Source organism: Schistocerca serialis, chromosome 9 (genome assembly GCF_023864345.2).
Source record: "Schistocerca serialis cubense isolate TAMUIC-IGC-003099 chromosome 9, iqSchSeri2.2, whole genome shotgun sequence".
Taxonomy (NCBI): Eukaryota; Metazoa; Arthropoda; class Insecta; order Orthoptera; family Acrididae; genus Schistocerca; species Schistocerca serialis.
The window spans coordinates 5,325,780-5,340,247 of record NC_064646.1 but is presented as its reverse complement, the minus strand read 5'-3'; the positions used below and the strand labels follow the sequence as shown (position 1 = coordinate 5,340,247).

At 48.4% G+C, this 14,468-nt stretch overlaps 1 non-coding gene across 1 annotated transcript; it reads left to right on the top strand.

Moving 5' to 3' along the window:
• The first annotated feature begins 3,959 nt into the window (after positions 1-3,959).
• Trnas-cga (transfer RNA serine (anticodon CGA)) lies at positions 3,960-4,034 on the top strand. Its single transcript has one exon. It is a non-coding gene; the product is annotated as a tRNA-Ser (tRNA).
• The last annotated feature ends 10,434 nt before the right edge of the window (positions 4,035-14,468 follow it).

Sequence of the window (14,468 nt, the reverse complement as noted above, 5' to 3'; positions counted from 1 at the left end):
ACTTGCTCGATGCGAGGTCAATGAGTCGTGTGTGCGTCCCACCATCACTATGGAGGCCTGGAAAGAACAGTCACGTATAGTGCGGTGTGCCAGGAAGTGAAATTCGTGACCGAATGTCTGCTGTGTATGGCGAGTACAGTACGTCACGTGGGCATGTGTTTGCATATAATAATCGATTTCTAGTACTTATGGTGTCACTGAAAGGCAGCAGTAGGTCAGGACAGACACAGCGTGTTATTACCGCTCTGTCATTACTGCCACCAGATACGTCCGACGCCGGACGGTGGAACACATTCGGCTCATGCTGAGCATCCGTCACGGTACCGTTCACGTCATCATGCCACAACGTCGATCGTTCCGGTAAATCTGTGCGCAGTGGGTTCCCCAATGCCCGACGGGGGAGCAAAAGTTGAACAGAATGACGACATAACTGCAGCACCCGGAAAGATACCACGATGAAGAATATCGTTTCCTGTCCTGTGGAGTTACGGGAGATGAAACGTGGTGTCGTAATTTTGAGCATCAATATGTATATTCACAACTACCAAAAGAATCCAAAGCCGCGCACGGCAGCTCCGTGGAAGTCGTGATGACCTTCTTTGAATGCAAGGTCCCACTGCTAATTTACTGGGGGGAACATCGCGCCACACTTAACGCACAGTGGTTCGTGGACACTTCACAAAAACTGAAGCGTGCTATCAAACCTGATCGCTCAGTAATATCGACGGACGGCATCCAACATGCTACATAATCTTCGCTGGAAAGCCATTACACGTCCTCCATACAGTTCTGATCTCTCCACATGCCATTTCCATACTTTTGTGACCCTGAAGGAAGACACTGCTTCTGTCGAAGAATTGCAACCATGGGTTAAATCACGGTTCCGCAGGCAATCGTAAATATTTTTCTACGAGGACATTGTCTCACAGCGGAACTAAAGTATTAACACTTGCGACGATCACTTACAAAGTAATAAACACGTTACTGACTTTTTTCAAACTGTCTCATTTTCATTTGACGGCCGCTTATAGTTTGCACCATTTGAGTACAATGCACAGAACGTTCACGCAAACTCGTGCAACTGTCAGCGAAGTCGTTCTTTGGAAAATTGTTCAACTCGCGCGTCACGTTAGCTTGAATACCGGTTACCTCGTTAGGGCGTTAACGCTTCGTGTGTATTTCTGCACTTCGCCGTTTTGTGATGGATTTGTACTGATAACACCAAATCTTGCCGTCCGTGACGATTTATTTTCCTTTAAGTAACTGTCCCTATTTCGTTTTGCATTACAACCAAGGTTAGCGTTTCAGACAAGTCGCGACAGGCGTCCCCGTGTCGTCACCCTCGTTCGTGAATCAAGTTGTGCGGGACGAACTTTGTACACTCTTTCCTCGTTTTCAAAACATTCTGGAGAGCTATCAGAACTCCTGATTTCAATATGTTGCTCTACTGCGATATGCGGCACGACGTCGATGCACTTGGCCCGCACGTTCGCTATTGAACAGTACGCTCTCGCAACTGACTGGTCGATTGTACACCTGCTGCCAGTTCAAGCTGCCACAAAGTTACCGCTCTGACGTCGCTTGTACGCCAGGAGTAAAATTACTCTGTGGTCCTTTCGGACAGATCGTGTAATAGACTATCGTGCTGAATGTATACCATACGCCGGGTCCATTTTCGGCCAAACCAGTGAAACTAAATGATTACGATCGATTTCGAAAGCAAACTGCTGTCCGAGAATAGCAATTTCGCAGCACGACTCTTGCTTGTACATGTTGGGCGTAGCAGTACAGAAACGGTCAACACCTATACATAACAGTCCTTCGTATCGTTACACGGCTTGAAAAAATGGGAATGCCAATGTCGTGTTGAGTTGGCTAATACGTCTTTTTCCCATAAATCTATCCTGAATGTGAATGTTACATATATTATGCTTAACAGCCGCATGTACACGTACAAAAAATATGTGTTTCTTATTTCGCTCTACACTACAAAATATTCAAAGCTGATCAAAGTGGAAGAGTATCCCTTCGGTAGGTTCACTTCTATAAAATACAAAATATCTTGTGTGCCCTATTTGTCTTTCCTTTTTACATTTCGTAATTTTCTTTTCGAGTTGTAAACTTTTGAAATTTATTTATCTTTGAAACTGTTTGTACTTTATTGTCGTAACAATATCTTAAATTTGCACAAAATGTGGAAGTGCATAATTGTAAAAGAAAATGATGAATGCACTTTAAAAAAGAAATGTTTATTGCAATACATAATAATAATTATACAAATTAACCCACCACCTTAGTGATTAGTGGGTCCTAATGTTAATAAAATGTTATATGTTATTAGTAGCTATTACAGTTGTTACAGTTATTTTGTAAACTATAGACAGTGTGAACAGTGCAGGTTAATGGGCAAGTTACGATTTATTAAACTATACACTACACCTACTTGTTAGTAATCCTAACTGCATGCAGCGTTACAGATGTGTCAGTATAGATATAAACCTACTACAAGGCCTTGCTCATCGAGATAATCCCAATGAGCGTGCCCCTGACACTGGGCACGCCAAAAGTACTGATCGCGGCAGGTTCCTATTTTAGTATCTACTTCTAATCCTACTAACTACTAACTAACCTACATCAAATCCGGTGCTGTCATAATCGTGAAGTGGGAGTACCCCAGTCCCCCCCTAGCACCGCACGTGGCCGATTCCAACTAGCAAGTCGACCTGTCCACGCAGAGGCGGTACAGGATTAGGGTACTAGGACACGTTCAGTAGTTGGTTCTAATCGTGTAAGTCCCTCAGGTATACAGTCAGAACTTTACGTGATACCTCATTTGCCCATTTGCCAGGTTGTTTAAGTTTTCAAAAGTCTCTTCGTGGCTTAGTAAGTCGTACGTGTTGTTGTTTGGTAGTTGTTGTCTTAATGTAACTGCTACTTCATCGAAAAGGGGGCACTCGTAAACCACATGGTTGAGAGTGCCCTCCGATGCTCCACAGTCACACTCAGGTGTAGCCCTTTTCCTAAACCGGCATAGGTATGCCGGGTAGGGCCCATGACCAGTGAGAAAATGAATTAGACCCCGACGTGGTTCGAAGTACCTCATATCTAACATTTCTTTAACATTTGGCAAGAGTCTGAAGGTTCTTCTGTCAGATTCATCCATTTCCCATGATTCCCGCCATAAGTCCTCACCCCTTCTCTGTATCTCTCCCTTGTCCCTAGTCAGAATTCCCCGTATATTTTCTATTTTCGTGTCGTTCCCTTTCTTAGCCCAGTACCATGCTGCTTGCTGTCGAATTTTAATATCCAGAATCCCATTATCACTAATAGGGCAACTCCTGGGGATGTTCTATAAGCCCACACAGATCGTAACAGCATGTTCCTTTGTCCTCACTGTCACGGCGGGCACCACCCATGTGACCCTGTGCGCCCAGACTCCCGATCCGTAACCCACTATTGAAGTTAATATCCAGATGAGGTCACTGAGTGCTTGTAATGCTCTTTGGGTTACGGATTCAATGTGCTCCCCGATGATAACACCCAAGTAGCGAGTCTCATGTCGTCTGAGAACTGGTGAGCCCCCTATTCTCAGTGTATGATTTCTTACTAGCTGTCCTTTCAGCAATAGGTATGTTGATTCTGTTGGTGAAATTGACATTTTAGTATCACTACACCATACCTGCAGTTTCGCCATGGCTCTTTCTATTTTGGGTTCTATGTCTTCGAAGCACCGGCCACCAACCGGCAGAAGGAGGTCATCTGCGTAGGCTATCACTTGTAGCACCTCTTCACTCTGTTGCAAACTGTCTAAAGTGAAACTTCCTGGCAGATTAAAACTGTGTGCCCGACCGAGACTCGAACTCGGGACCTTTGCCTTTCGCGGGCAAGTGCTCTACCAACAGAGCTACCGAAGCACGACTCACGCCCGATACTCACAGCTTTACTTCTGCCAGTACCTCGTCTCGGTAGCTCAGTTGGTAGAGCAATTGCCCGCGAATGGCAAAGGTCCCGAGTTCGAGTCTCGGTCGGGCACACAGTTTTAATCTGCCAGGAAGTTTCATATCAGCGCACACTCCGCTGCAGAGTGAAAGTCTCATTCTGGAAACATCCCCCAGGCTGTGGCTAAGCCATGTCTCCGCAATATCCTTTCTTTCAGGAGTGCCAGTTCTGCAAGGTTCGCAGGAGAGCTTCTGTAAAGTTTGGAAGGTAGGAGACGAGGTACTGGCAGAAGTAAAGCTGTGAGTATCGGGTGTGAGTCGTGCTTAGGTAGCTCAGTTGGTAGAGCACTTGCCCGCGATAGGCAAAGGTCCCGAATTCGAGTCTCGGTCGGGCACACAGTTTTAATCTGCCAGGAAGTTTCATATCAGCGCACACTCCGCTGCAGAGTGAAAATCTCATTCTGTCTAAAGTGGTTACATGTGGATATCCTAAAAGAGGGGACCTAAAACATAACCCTGGGGACATCCCTTAGTTAAGGTTTCCAACTTTACCGCTAGGGGATGATAGCCAGGCCTCCCGACCCTCACAATAGCTCCTCAGGCAACCATATAGTGGCCTGGGCACTTTTTCTCCAGCAGGCAAGAGAAGAGCGACGGCCACCACAGGTTGTCAAAGGCGCCACTGATGTCAACCATGATGCCATCAACATACTTGTACGGGGCAGAGCCACAGACCTCGGCCACCATAGCGATTGCATCGGTTGCCGATCGCACCAGCCTGAAGCCGAAGTTCCTGCAGCTCATCCTGCACAGCACTCAGTCTGTCAGCTAGCAATTTCTCGAACAACTTCCCAAAAATGTCTAATAAGCAAATTTGTCTGTAAGACTTAGCTTCATCTGGGTCCTTATTGGGTCCTTTTTTAATAATCACTACAATGGCTACTTTCCAAATCTTTGGGAATTTTTTCTGTCTGAGACATTTATTGTAAAGGTGGGTAAGTTTTTTGACAAGAGGTGGAGCCCCTCCACGCCCACACCGGCATGATGGCCAACACAAAAGGTCTACTGCCATCTCTGCATAAGGGTTAGTATTCACTAAAGTGAGGTGTCGCAGGATGTGGGTACTGCGATGTTTGCGTACGTCTGGTTAGGATTAACCATTAATACGCGCTCATCTGGAGATAGATTGGTCGAAATCTGACGAAGGGTAGCGGTTTGAAGGGCAGAGGAAAAAAAGTGCCAAGGCAAGAGCCAAGGGAAAAAAACCTCTGCGAAAGTTAGGTCGGGCGGCAAGAGCAGTAGCGGTTGTCTTGCTGCCTGCGATAGGTTGTGCAAGGATAGGCTTTGTTAGTAGTGGGTACCATGCATGTCGATACCTTGACGTTGTGCGTTTGTGCTGCTCGGCGGCTGGCGCTGGGTGCTGGTACAGAGTCCTCGTTCAGCGTCCTGCAACCTGCAACAGTTATGTTTGTTATCGGTCTTGTGTCCGATAGGTCATATACCGGAGGCACAGTGTGAGGGAGTGTTGGGAGATTGTTCGTGCGTCTGTGGGCGAGCTCGTCGGTGTCCCTGCTGTGGCCTGTTGGTCGGCTCTAATAGCAGCTGGTAGTTGCCAGTCAGTATTGCTGATATGCAGGGGCTTACCGACGTTTGTCGCTGTTTGCGTATGTTAGTTTACCATAGGTGGTTATGCCCTAGCTAGCAGTGTCTTTGGTCGCTTGTGTTTCCACCTGTGGTTGTGATCGTAGTTTCCCAGAGTGAGGATGAAAGGATTGTTCGAGTGTCTCGAGTTCCTGTATAGTCGTGTGGCGTGTTTCTTGAATACTTCCTTGAGGGTATCAAGGCGGTATTCATGGTGAAGATCGACGGTGCGTGTGTAGCGTGGATCATTGCTAATGATTCGTAGCACTTTGTTCTGTATGATCTGCAGGCGGCGCAGTCGTGTGGGAGCTGCATATCTCCAGACGGGAGCTGCGTACGTCATCAGAGGTCTAATCAGTGTCGTGTATAAGGACCTCGACACCCTCCTATTCAGTGTGCTTTCCCTGTTGAGCATTGGGTAGAGCTGTTTGAGCCTCGTGTGCGCTCGGTTGGCAACGTATTCGATGTGGTCCCCCCATGTAAGTTTCCGGTCCAGCCAGACACCAAGGTATCTGACTTTCTCTCGGAAACGTATTGGGCGTGTATGTAGTGTTATCGGTCTACAGTGTTGGTGTTTGCGCAGTAGTTTCGGTCTGCGTGTGAACAGAACTGCTTCGCACTTGTCGACGTTTACTTTAATACGCCATCGCTCCAGCCAAGGTTCAGCTGTTCTGAGTGCTGTCTGTATTCGTGAGTTGATGTTCGACGGTTTCCAGTCTTGCGCGAGGATGGCTGTGTCATCCGCGTAGACGGCTAACGTCGTGTTTCGTGTCGCTGGGTAGTCATTAATGTACAGGTTAAACAAGATGGGCCCCAGAATGCTTCCTTGGGGTACTCCAGCTTGGATACCGTGTTGTGTTGATTGTTTATCCTGCACGTTAGTGTTGAAACATCTGTTCGGGAGATATGAGTGTATGAGACGTACGAGTCCGTCTGGGAAACCAGCTTCGCTTAGTTTGCGTATGAGTCCGTTGTGCCAGAGACGATCGAAAGCCTTTTAGATGTCTAGGAACACGGCCCCTGTGGCTTTGTTCATGTTGTAGCCGTGTGTTATATGTTCGACTACGCGGAGGAGTTGTTGTGTTGTCGAGTGGTGATTCCTAAAGCCGAATTGCTCCGGTCTTAGGGTGTCGTTGGCGATGCAATGCCTAGTGATACGTTTTAGTATTACCTTCTCAACAATCTTGCTGAGCGAGCACAGCAGACTGATGGGTCGGTAATTTTGTGGGAGGGAGTGGTCTTTCCCTGGCTTCCTGAACATCAGGACCTTGGCCGCCTTCCAAAAGTCAGGGAAGTGTTGGTGTGTCAGGATGGCATTCGTTAGGTGTGTGAGGTATTCTACGGCTTTATCCGTGAACTCCTGGAGGACACGGTTTAGAATGCCATCAGGCCCAGGGGCTTTTCTAGCGTTGGTGTGCTTGATAGCCCATGTGACTTCATTTGTGCTAGCACGTCTGATTACGTCGCGCGAGGGCTGGGCTACAAGTCGTGTAACCTCCTGGTCCGTTTCAAGTGTGAATGCTGGGTCTGAAGGAACCAGATTCGGCATGAAGGACGCTGCAAGTGTTGTGGCCATAAGCTCTGCCTTCTCCGTCGCGGAGTAGGCTGGGCCGTCTGGTCCTTGTAACGTGGGAATGTAATGTTTCTCCCTGGTGAAGTGTCTGGCCAGCTGCCACACGCCAGGACGTGTGGTATCCAGCCGAGCGAGTCTCTGTCCCCATTGTTCGTTTCTGAATGTTTGGATTTTATTCCGTATTATGCCCTGGTGTCTGTTGACGTGCAGTTTATAGAACGGGCGCCTGGTACGCTGCCAGTATCTCCTGAGGCGGTTCCTCATTGAGATAAGGCCCAGGATTTCCTGGGGCAGGGCCGTCGAGTGTTGTCTTGGTGTTGTAAATGGAATGGCGTCAGTCATTGCGTCTTGGACGGCAGTTGTGAGAGCCTCCACAGCCTCATCGATTTGCTGTGTGTTGTTAATTTCGTGGGTGTCAGGAATGCGACTATCAAGCGTTTCCTTGAACGGTGTCCAGTTCGCACGCTTGTAGTTAAGCATCCTGCGTGGTTCGATGTCCTGCAGTGTCTCTTCCATGTGCAGTATTACAGGCATGTGGTCTGAGTCCAGATCGTTTTCAACCGTTAGGTTGAGTGTGCATGTGATGCCCTTTATGAGGGCTATGTCTAACACGTCTGGCCTATGTCGGGCCTGTGTAGGCACGAACGTGGGAACGTCCGGCCCAAGTATAATGTAGTTTCGGCCTAGTGCGTGTTCGTACAGTTTCTTGCCGTTGGAGGTTCGTATTCGTGAGTTCCAATCGGGGTGTTTTGCGTTGAGGTCTCCAGCGGCTATTACCCGCGGTGCCATGTTGAGTACTGTGCTGATATCGCGTGTTACTATGTTTTTAGGAGGATTGTATAGCGATACCAGTGTGGTGTTGGCTCCGTTGAACTTGACCCTGACGGCCGTAGCCTCTAGTCTTTCAAGTGCTGGGAGCTCGATGTTCGTGTGGTCTATGTCTCTGTGTATAATGATTGCCGTGCCGCCTCCCCTCCTGCCATCCGCTCGGTCGGTACGATAGACGCAATAACCTGGGAGGTTTAGTTGTTTGCGAGGCGTAAGCAGTGTTTCGTTCACAAGAGCGATTCGGATACCCTTTCGCTCCATGAACGCGGCCATCTCGGCTTTTTTGTTTGCGATCCCGTTGGCATTCCAAAACAGGATCTGTGTGATTGTGTTTAAGTCTGCGTTTCGGGGCTGGTGTGGTGTATTATCCATGTAGTAGTGTAAAGAGCGGTGTGATAGTGGCTTGGAAGCTAGTCCAGTTGAGCGTACCCGACATGAACTGCATGAAGAGTTGTGAGACACACCCCATAATCTTCGTGACTATTTCGGTGGTCGTGCGTCCGGGGAATAATGTTTCCATTATTCTCTGGAATGTTGTTGTGATATTTGTCATGTTGGCCTGGGAGTTGTTGGTCGTGTTAGCGGCCGCTTGTTCCAGTGTTGGCGTTTGGTGAGGGCTGGCCTGCGAGTCGGTTGTTCGTGTGGCAGTTGTGGGCGCCTGTGTATTTTCTGAGGTGAGTGGGTGTGTTATGTGGGTTGTTGAGTTAGTGTCCGGGATGTGTTCGTGGGTGTTGGTGTTCTGTTGAATGTGTATTTGTTGTGGTGCGGTCGTGTTCCTCGTGCTGCGGCTGTTTCTCCTTCTCCTCCTCCTCTGGCGCTGTGGTTGTCCCTGTGTGGGTGCGTTTTCTGTAGCGTGTGGTGGGCTGCAGTTCGCGATCTCAGGGGGTAGAGTGGTGTTGTTGCTTGTTTCGTGTGGTGTGCCCGGTGCGGGAGTGGTGTCATTTGTTGTGCTTGTCTGTTGTGTGTCTGTTGCTGGGGGTGTTTGCTGAGCGTGTTCTGAGCTCTGGGGCTCCTTTGACCGTCCCGCGCTGCTGGGGCTGCCAGCGACCACTCCAGCGAAGGATATTCCACTTCTTACTGGGCGCGGGGGCGGTTTTGGAACTGTGATGGCGGTAGGTTTCGCATGTTTCGCGATTTTGCGCCTCAGAGCTGCTTTGTAAGCAATGCACCCTCTGTAGTTAGCCGGATGGGCAGCACCACAGTTGGCGCACTTGCGAGGTGCTGTATTGGGGAGTTTGCAGCGTTGGGTTGTGTGACCGCCAGCGCAAATGCGGCAGCGGGGTGCGAGACCGCATCTGATACCCGCGTGCGCATAACGCTGGCATTTGTGGCATTGTTGGGGGTGCGCGGCGTGTTGTACACCTCTACATTAACGACCATGTGAAGAAATAATTTTAGCTTCAGCAGGTCGCGGGATTTGGCCGTGTCGGCCAGCTCCGCCATGTAGTTATGTGACGGTCTCGCTGTGCCGAACTCTGACATCCGGTTTACCTGAATGCACTCCCACCCGAGAGCAGAGAGTTCGTTGTGTACCGTGTCGGTCGGGGTTCGTGAGTCTATCCCCTTAATCACGTACTGTTGTGTTTTTTCCAAGACTGTCCTGTACGTGAAGTGTTCTACCTTCCTTTCTTTGAGAAAGTCCAGTAGATTCGTGTAGTCTGCCTTGTTCGCCACGTACAGTGCGGCGTGTTCCCCGGTGAGCTTGGAGTAGTATGTTGTGGGGCTGTGCTTATTGTTAAATTCTTTGTTTAGGAGACTTAGGTCTCCATAGTTGTGAATGATGACCGGTGGGAAGCCAGTCGCGGTGTTGTTAGTGTTCTGCGTAGCTGCGTGTATGTTTGTGGTTGCTGCAGTCGCAGGGTTGTTTGTGTTGGTCCCTGTGTTGTTATTGTTTGTTCGCGGCGTGGATGGTGTTGGCAGCAGCGCTCGGCCGTTGCCTCGTGAGTTTGTGGGCTCACTTGTTTGCGTAGTTGGCTGCTGTTTGCGCCTTGGGCCGACCTGCTGCCACGGCCCGTCTTCATCTGTGTTTGTTGTGTCCTCTGTCGGCTCTGGATCCGGTTCCGTCGGTGCCTGGGCCGCCAGAGGTGAAATAGGGGGCATGTCCTTCTGTTGTTCAGCAGGTGCCTGTGTGTGTGGTGTGGGTGTTTCTGTTCGTGTGTTTTCGCTGCCCATCAGCTCTGCGATCAGCTCCAGCTGTTCCGCGATCTGCTGGTCCTTCAGGGCAACCTGCTCCTGGAAGGTGGACAGTGGGACGGAAATGATGGCGGGAGTAGCCGGCATTACCGCCTCTTGTGCTGCAGCTTTGCTGCGGGTGAGTGGTGGGGAAACACAGGAAAGATCGGACATCTTCGCTGTTTCAGGAGTAATTATTTATTTGGATAGGGAAGGATGGAACACGACAATTTTGCTCTTTTTAAGGAGCGACAATAATGCTTTTTGGCGAAAGCGCTGTGTATCGTGTTCCTACAGAAGAGGGGTGTCCCTACGACCTATCTGCGCGGAGTGCAATGCGCGGCGCAAGAGAGCGCGGGTTGAAGATAGCGGCCTACAGTGCGCGGGGTTATCCGACGTGAACGGGCCCCTGACACTGAGATTACCCTACCAAAGAACGGGAGAGTCCCGCTGGGGAGATTTGCAACCGAAGTTGCAGGAAGTGGAGCCGAAGCTCTTACCACTTAGCGCCCGAAAGCGTTAAGCAGCTTGCGCGGGTTCGTGCCGCTCAGAAGAGCGTCACTGGCAGCTACGCCAGTTGTAGCTTATTAGAGACCACTCCAAGGAGCTATCCGCGGGCAGCTACGCCAGGTGCAGAGAGCAGCGTTCCGCTCGGGTCGGCTGCTCGACTGCGAGTTAGGTAAATGGAGCTACCAGTTGGGGCGCTAGGAACTGCGCCACCTCCGCCACAATGCCGTCTGGCCCGGGGGGGGGGGGGGCTTTCCTTCTGTTCAGTGATTAACGTGGGTAGCCACCTCCTCTTCAGAAAATGTGTAGACTGCCCTATCGTTCACTATAGTTCAGTTCTTTTATCTTGGCGGTTCGCGCATGCCCGCCCAGACGCGGGAGACTGCTGCGTTGCCAGTTGTACGCACCAAGAGAAGCAGCGGTATAGTATAGTTCACAAACTTAGGTTTAGGGGAGAGTGCACAGTTTATGAAGTAAAGCCACCACGGCCGCATTAACCCTTTCGCTGCTACAGAGACGTGCTCCCCGCATTCCGCGATGTGCGCGATTTTGTCATCATTGCATTGTTCGCCTGTGCAGACACATGGTGTTTCGACTGTTTTGACACACTTTATCATTCGATTTCATAAAAACTATTTGGCCCACAAATTTGATTTTTATACATCTTCTTGACTGATACCTTCCCCGCATAAATGACTTAATTTTGCTTCGATGTTCAACGCAGTTATTGTGTAGCATCAGATGTAGTAAACCATTGCACGAAATTTTGAAGAGTTTGCAGAGGTAAAAGTCCATAGCGTATACTTTCCATATGGTCGATTTTAGTTGCCACTAGAAATTTCAAAAAATTACATTCAAACGAATAAAATTCATGAGGCAAGTCACTTCGACATTGTTTTTAAATAAGGAAAATATTAAGCACTGAACAAGGTTTGAACTTAGAACCTTCCACTTGGTAGCCATACACTTTAACCATTACGCTAATGTAGCTCATCATTCAATGCATCTCTCGGAGGACTTTAAAATGTCAAGCAAAATATCGACAAACAATGTTGGTATGACTATGAATTACCCACGTTTCATCGAAGTACAATAGGAAATAACAATTACTGCTGTTCTTTATTGCGAAAAAGCGGTTAGTGAGAATCATACAAACACCTTTCCTTGTTATCGCCTGAATTAGGAGGCTTATTGCTTGTTTGGTTTAATTAATTAATAGAATATGAAGCAATTGGTATAAATAATGCTTTTTCCAAACTATCTTTAAAAGAAAGTCTGCTATCAAGACATTGCTTTTGTTCAATTACTTTATTTATGACTGAATGTTTCTAAAACTGAAGACACTCGTCCGTGCTCGGCACTGCAGTCGAGCTCTGGCAACGTCGTTCTCTTTTCATTGGCTGACTGTGTTTTGTGACGTCAGATGCGCAGAACGAACCTAAACTCGGCCGCCGTCATAAATGACGCGCACTTTAGTTTGTCAAGATCTTCGTTTCGTAATTGATACTGGTCTTCAGTATCACTAGTCACATCGTCATCAGGCAGCAGGGACCGGAGAAGGACCTCAGCAGTCTCCTGCCAGGATTCCGTCAACCCATCCCTATGCCTGATCGTTGATCTACATCTACATCTACATCTACATTGATACTCCGCAAGCCACCCAACGGTGTGTGGCGGAGGGCACTTTACGTGCCACTGTCATTACCTCCCTTTCCTGTTCCAGTCGCGTATGGTTCGCGGGAAGAACGACTGTCTGAAAGCCTCCGTGCGCGCTCTAATCTCTCTAATTTTACATTCGTGATCTCCTCGGGAGGTATAAGTAGGGGGAAGCAATATATTCGATACCTCATCCAGAAACGCACCCTCTTGAAACCTGGCGAGCAAGCTACACCGCGATGCAGAGCGCCTCTCTTGCAGAGTCTGCCACTTGAGTTTATTAAACATCTCCGTAACGCTATCACGGTTACCAAATAACCCCGTGACGAAACGCGCCGCTCTTCTTTGGATCTTCTCTATCTCCTCCGTCAGCCCGACCTGGTACGGATCCCACACTGATGAGCAATACTCAAGTATAGGTCGAACGAGTGTTTTGTAAGCCACCTCCTTTGTTGATGGACTACATTTTCTAAGCACTCTCCCAATGAATCTCAACCTGGTACCCGCCTTACCAACAATTAATTTTATATGATCATTCCACTTCAAATCGTTCCGTACGCACACTCCCAGATATTTTACAGAAGTAACTGCTACCAGTGTTTGTCCCGCTATCATATAATCATACAATAAAGGATCCTTCTTTCTATGTATTCGCACTACATTACATTTGTCTATGTTAAGGGTCAGTTGCCACTCCCTGCACCAAGTGCCTATCCGCTGCAGATCTTCCTGTATTTCGCTACAATTTTCTAATGCTGCAACTTCTCTGTATACTACAGCATCATCCGCGAAAAGCCGCATGGAACTTCCGACACTATCTACTAGGTCATTTATATATATTGTGAAAAGCAATGGTCCCATAACACTCCCCTGTGGCACGCCAGAGGTTACTTTAACGTCTGTAGACGTCTCTCCATTGATAACAACATGCTGTGTTCTGTTTGCTAAAAACTCTTCAATCCAGCCACACAGCTGGTCTGATATTCCGTAGGCTCTTACTTTGTTTATCAGGCGACAGTGCGGAACTGTATCGAACGCCTTCCGGAAGTCAAGAAAAATAGCATCTACCTGGGAGCCTGTATCTAATATTTTCTGGGTCTCATGAACAAATAAGGCGAGTTGGGTCTCACACGATCGCTGTTTCCGGAATCCATGTTGATTCCTACATAGTAGATTCTGGGTTTCCAGAAATGACATGATACGCGAGCAAAAAACATGTTCTAAAATTCTACAAGATATCGACGTAAGAGATATAGGTCTATAGTTTTGCGCATCTGATCATTGGGGAGCGGATCTTTTCGCTAACTAGTTTATAGGGTGCATCTCATGGGCCCAATGTTAATTGGTCTAATACAAATCTCTCCCAACTCTGTTTTCTGACTTCTTGAAGTTCTTTTTGAAATTTGTCATTCGCCTCCCAGTATTGCAGCCTTCTTTGCTTTTCCCACCAGACGATACTGCGCTGGTAGTGCCTCCTCAGCCTTCTGAGAGACTGACGTAAATCCTCTAGCTCAGCCGACCATGGTGATGAGGAGGCCGCCATGGCCCTCCTCCTGGGTGGAACGGCTGCCTTCACCACTCTGGTAACTGCACTCACCAGTTCTTCAGTCCTCTTGTCTGTGTCCAGGCCCTGTCGCATGTCACCTTCTGGCAATGGAGGAATGTCGCACTCTCTCGCTAGTCTCTCCCAATCTGCTCTTCTGTAGTTCAGTTGCAGCTCCCACCTCATGGCCCAGTGGCACTGTCTCCTAAGCTAAAAGTAGTGACTTATGATCACTTGTTGCAGCATTCTCTTCGACTTTCCAGTTTCGTATTATATTAACAGTGTTTGGTGTGACTAGTGTCACATCAATGTTGGTGCCTTGGCCTCCACCCGCCGCATACGTGGGAGGATTACCAGGTTTATTAGCCACCACAATTTGTAAAGCCATAATCATCTCCTACACTTTACAGCCATTTTCATCTCTTGTGCCACTGTACCAGAGGGGGGGGATTTTGCATTTATGTCAGCTGTTGTGACCATTCTTCGCCCCCGCAACGCCGAGGCTACTCTAGTCAGGTGATTTAGGTGTTGGTCGATGTTGTCTCCGTACTGAAAGTACATATTTATGATAGTTATAATTACCGCAGGAGATTGTATCTCCACGATGTTG